The sequence below is a fragment of the Xenopus laevis genome, chromosome 1S (genome assembly GCF_017654675.1).
Source record: "Xenopus laevis strain J_2021 chromosome 1S, Xenopus_laevis_v10.1, whole genome shotgun sequence".
NCBI lineage: Eukaryota > Metazoa > Chordata > Amphibia > Anura > Pipidae > Xenopus > Xenopus laevis.
Genome location: NC_054372.1, coordinates 83,877,884 through 83,883,883, shown reverse-complemented (window position 1 = coordinate 83,883,883; position 6,000 = coordinate 83,877,884). Strand labels below are relative to the sequence as shown.

The 6,000-nt window shown below is 41.5% G+C and overlaps 1 pseudogene; it reads right to left on the bottom strand.

Moving 5' to 3' along the window:
• Nucleotides 1–3,825: 3,825 nt before the first annotated feature.
• On the bottom strand, nucleotides 3,826–5,218 carry LOC108704625 (annotated as a pseudogene).
• Nucleotides 5,219–6,000: the final 782 nt, after the last annotated feature.

Below are 6,000 nucleotides of genomic sequence, written 5' to 3'. Positions count from 1 at the left end.
GGTTGAAGGAGACCATCAAGAAGGCCTATTTATCCAAGGGAAGACTTCCTCCTGAGGGTATTCGAGCCCATTCTACGAGATCCATGGGTGCCTCCTGGGCATGGCGTAATGCAGCCTCTTTGGACCAGATCTGCAGAGCAGCTACCTGGTCTGCTATTCACACTTTCACGAAATTCTACCGCCTTGACACGTTTTCTTCAGCAGAGGCCTCTTTTGGCCGTAAGGTGTTGCACTTTGTGGTGCAATGATGTGTCTAACACTCGCTCCCACCCTGTTGTTTTTGGGGCTGCTTTGTTAACTCCCCATCTGTCCCTGTGTCCCCCTTGAGACGTAAGAGAAAACAGGATTTTTATACTCACCGTTAAATCTGTTTCTCTCTAGTCGATAAGGGGGACACAGGGCTTCCCGTCCCTTCAGCGAGTTGACCTATTGGTCTGCAAGGCAAAAAATTTCCCCTCTTTACCAGTTTCTGCAGTTTTGAGTTTTTTTTTTTTTTCTGTTTTCAGCAGTCTCTTTGGTACAAACTGAATGGTTTGGTTTGGTGTCGGGTTAAGCCACTATACTGGCACGGCCCTTTTTTCATTATCTAAGTGTCCTGCCTCCTAGAGGGTGGAGCTTAACCCCATCTGTCCCTGTGTCCCCCTTATCGACTAGAGAGAAACAGATTTAACGGTGAGTATAAAAATCCTGTTTTTGTTTGCATACAGTACTCAGGAGTGCCTCAATTGTATTACTACACCAATTAAGTAGTAGTTTAACTACAGCTAACTAGAGACTGATCATAAGACCTACTCTTCATGCTATTATACAGGAATTGTGTGCACATGATCAGTCCCACATCTCTGACTTAACCCACATCTCTGGCTTAACCTATTATGTTTGATGCTGCCATTCCCACCATGGAAAAGCAGCGCGTTTTTGCTGGAAATAGAAAAATGATATGCTGTGGGTGAAACTAGAAAGTGTTTGTGGGCAAAGCTTATCACAACAGTAGGTGGGGTTTATGACAGTGGGGTGGGCTACTTTTGTGCACCACCAGGCATGGATTTTTAGGGGGGCGGCATGTTGCCCAACCACTTCCACATTGGTTTAAAAACACTGGGGATGTGCTGAAGATACAATAATTTTTTTAAATTTCCCGTCCGACAATCCCCATTGGTCCAGTCCAGATGATGAAAATTTGCCCGAATAAAGGGGGGCAGGGGCGACAAACGGCAGTGGGCCTAGGGGCGCCCACTATGTAAATCCGGCCCTGTGCACCATGTGTAGTATCCCTCCACCTTTTTCATTCCAATTCAAGCACTGCTAGCACATACTTATAGACTAAGCTGAAAACATGCCTTAAAGCAGGAGTCCCATACTTTACTAATGCAAGGTCTACTTAAGTGATACTGTCCCATTATATTCTACATCCATAAAAGCATTGTTAGCATTCTGTTCAATATTACTTAAATATTACATTGATTTATGAGCAAATGTATATTGCTATGTTGAACAATTATTTCTTATGTAACATAAAATTATAAATATCTGAATGAAAAGAATTAAACAGGAGGGTGATTTAGACAATCTGTGTCTTGAGATCTATTGATTACCAGCTAAAGGTCTACTGGTAGATCCTGACAAACCTTTTGGACACCCCTGCATTAAAGAAAAGTCAACAATCACTGGGGGCTAAAAGTTAGGAAACAGTGGTTCACCTTTAAGTTAACTTTTAGTATGTTATAGAATGGCTAATTCTAACTTTTCATTTGACCTTCATTTCTTCTTTTTTATAGTTTTTGAATTATTTACCTTCTTCTGACTTTTCAGTTTTCGAAATGGAGGTCACTGACCCCATCTAAAAAGGCATGCTCTCTAAAGCTATAAATGTAATGTTATTGCTACTTTTTCTTATTCCTCTTTCTAACCAGGCCGTCTCCTATTCATATTCCAGTCCCTTATTCAAATAAATAAATGGTTGCTAGGGTAATTTGGACAGGGTAGTGAAGAAAGAAGAAGCAGAAGAAGAGGATTGGTTTACTGAAGGAGACGGAAAGTCACAATCACTGGGGCGGTGCCAGTGATTGTATTCACTTACCTGATACCCTGTAGAAAACTGCACTGGCCTGAGGTATCAGGTAAGTGAATACAATGGCACCCCCCAATAGCTGTGACGTTCCTTCTCTTTTAATCAATAAACTAACTTTGATATTACAAGTCTGGCTGTGGTATAAATCTGTTCTTGAGTATCTGCCATCTCCACTCTTCTTAGAAAGATGCCCCTGTGCCCCTCATCTACATTGGTACTTTTAGCTATGTTTCTTAGACAGAGAGAAGTGCAAACCATTCAAAATTCAATGTTCAGGGTTTTGTCAAAAAAGAGTAGAGTGGTCTTTTTTTCATTTATAACATTAGATTTTCTAGCTATGGGCACATGCCCATGGTTGCAAACAGGGATGATCCTGGCCCCTCCACTGCCTGAGGCAGCAGCAGTTGCTGCCATCCCCCCTCCCACATGCGCTTACCTTTTTGCGCCTGAGGGGGTCCAGGGGGGTCCATGAGGGCGGCAGAGAGTTCTGCTCTTAAAGTACCAGGAGCGGCATATTTACCGCCCCTGGTACCTAATCGGGGCACTGCCGCCTGTGGTGATAGCCTCAACTCGCCTCATTGGCGAAGCACCCCTGGTTGCAAAGCAATCCCCAAGTCCTTGGGAGGTCAGCCAGAGAAGGGTATTTTAATTCAACAGTAATGCTTTGCCTTAATGCTGTACTATGCTTTTATATGATTTCCTCAACTCTTTAATTATCAAGTTTACATTTTTGTTATAGACCATGATAAGGACACTCACATCCACTCAGAGACGGATAATATTTAATTTACATATTTTTATTTAAATAATCACAGCTAGGTACCGTATGTAGAGTCGTCACCCTTTTATACTGTATGTTACAATGATGTACTCCCCTGTGTGTATTTAAAATATTTATTGCCTGAAAATGTCTTCAGATCTGCTTGTACTTTACAGGCAATGTATGTATCAAATTAAATTATTATACAAGTTGGTTCAGTTGTATTACGTTTTGTGGTTCAGTAAGCTTTGGCACAAATCTACTTTCACATGATGCAAAATGCAATTTTTTAAAGTGGACCTTGTCACCCAGACATAAAAAGCTGTATAATAAAAGTTCTTTTTAAATTAAACATGAAATCCAAATTATTTTTTTAATTAAAGCATTCATAGCTGTTTTAAACTCATTTAAAAATCTTAGCTGTCAATCAAATATTGCCTGCCCCTCCTCTATGCCTAAGGCATAGAGGCAGGGCAAGCAATTAATTTCACTTTCCATTCAGCACTTCCTATATGTCACTGCTCTCCACACATTCCCCCAGTTCTCTTAACCATTTAATTACGTGGCCAGTCAATGGCAGGCCCGGATTTGCGGCAAGGCCACATAGGCCCAGGCCTAGGGCGGCATCAATTAAGGGGCGGCATGCTGCCCAGCCACACAAGCAGTTTTCTTGGCGGAGCACTAGCGCCGAATGGCTAGTGGTCCGAAACCACACAGGATGCGCATGCGCGCTATCTTTACAGAGGACGCTGGCCTCAGGCTAATGCTGCGCAACCAAACAGAATGCGCGCTATCTTTACAGAGGGAGGGGGCGACGGAGGATGCCGGCCCTGGGGCGCCCTCAGGGCAAATCCGGCCCTGGTCAAAGGGGATAGACATCAGGTCCCTCATTCTGGTGCACAAACAAGATTCTGAGATGATGCAAGGCTTGTCTTAATAACACTGTCCACAAAATGACTCCTGCCTGCTTGCTATAATTATGAGTTCCCAGAAACAAGATTCAAACAGTGTAATTAAAGTTAATTTTGCTTGACTAGTGTGATTTGGAATATTTTTTTTGGGTGTCGTGTCCCCTTTAAAGCACCAGGCCCTGCACACTGTGTGGTATCTAAGGAATATAGAGTGTGCTTAGTGACCCATTGATGCAGGGATAATAAATCACAGTCACAATGCCAAGGGTTATTTGAAAGGTCCAGAGTCTGTTCCCTACTATCATCTAATCTTTGCACTCTTGTAGAAAGCCAGAGGGAAGTAATCTGAGTACATTTTCTGATAAATCAAGAGTTTTCAGTGAGATTACTAGTAGCAGAAGACCTTCAGGTAAAAGATGCAGAGAGTTTCTTGCAAGAAACACATGTTTTAAAGGACTAGTTGCAAAGAAACTAGGAGGTAATGAGGAGAGCTTCTTTCCCTCCAGGTTCAGGCGCTGTAAGAAAGGCAGTCCTTTAAGCAAAGATGATGGCAACTGGTGCAGCTGATTATATGATAGGTCAAGATTCTCTAGGTTGTAAAGGGAGGAAAAGCTCATAGAATTCCTTCTTTTAGATGATTGTGGAATACATCCAGCCAGTTTAGGTTTTCCAGTATTGAAATTTTTGATATCCAAAGATTTGTCGGTAAATTTCCCCTGAGCACCAGGAAAGAAGAGCTGCAACATCCAGGAACAAAGTTGGTGAAATAGACAATGAAATCAATAGTGAGGTCAAAGGTGTGCAAACTGCTTAATGGGACAATAAAATGGTTAGGAAGAGATTCCAGGGCATTGGAAAGATGCAATTCTTGTAGGCTTGGAAACTCTGAGAGGGAACTATTGCAGAGAGAAGTAATATTGGTGAATGTAACAGAGATGGAAATTGTAGGTAGAGGGAAGCTGCAGCGGATTTCATGAGTAAATGTATAATACAAAGATAAAACGAATATTTATAGGACATTTCTAGGCATCTGTATCACATACAGAATTGTACATTTCAGACAAGTAATTTATAGGATACTAAGGGGCACATTTACTTAGCTCGAGTGAAGGATTAGCCAGCACTCTGTGCTGGCTAAAATGCCACACGAGGAAACTTCGGCCCACTTAGGAAAAGAATCGCCACGTGTGATTAGCGCCGGCGATTTTTCATTTTAGCCAGCGCAGAGTGAGGTAAGGCGTTCAGGGAGATTGGTCGCTGCAAAGTCGAGCCGATTATTTGCCAATCTCCCCGAATTGTCCAGTGTGCCCTTACCCTAAGATCACATCTGGGAATCTCTGTTTATTTGAATCATATGGTCAAGTTGTGCAACATTGTGAAATAAAGAAAACTTAGCTAATATATGTGGAGCAAATCAGAGTTGAAGATAATACTTTGATACCTGGAGTCAAAGAGTTCAATTAATGTACCGGACATAAGTATTTGTATGCATAAAAGTGGCAATGTCAACAAAGGAGCATCCAGAACAATTTGGTCAGATCATCTATTGGGGTTCACATCTTTAAAGGTATACTGAAACAGCCCCCTGCGATGTCCTGCATGCACAAATGATGTGGCAGTAAGGTTAAAATTGGCAAAACTGCCTGACTAATTCTGTGCCTTCTTTATTCACGATCATGAAACATGACAGAAAGGAAAGTGACAAAGCAACTTGAGTAGCATAACATTTAAGCAAGAAAATTACTTTTAGAAACATTTTACCTACTTTTAACAGGTTTTATTTTGTAAGTAGTCTGTCCAACTGAATATAGCCAAGCATTTTAGTTGTCAACAGTAGGATCACAGGCCATGGGCCAGTGTAAAGCAGTAGTCAGACGTTGCTGGGGTAGAGTTTGTTATTGGCCCATACATGTCCCAATTGGTAAAATAATGTGGTCTCAAGGTTATGAGACCCTTCATTTAGCATTAAAGGGGTTGTTCACATTCCTTTTTTCAGTTCAGTTGTTTTAAGATTGTTCCCCAGAAATAAAGTCTTCTTTCAATTATTTTCCATTATTTATTTTTTTACTGTTTTTTCCAAAATGTAAGTTAAAAGTTGAATGTCCCTGTCTCTGGTGTTTCAGTCTGGCAGCTCAGTAATTCAGGAGCAGACTCACCTGTAGAAAACAGAAAGTCATTGGAAAAAGTAATTTATGGTGATCTATCTGAGAACAACTACCGTATATACTCGTGTATAAGCCGACCCGTGTATAAGCCGA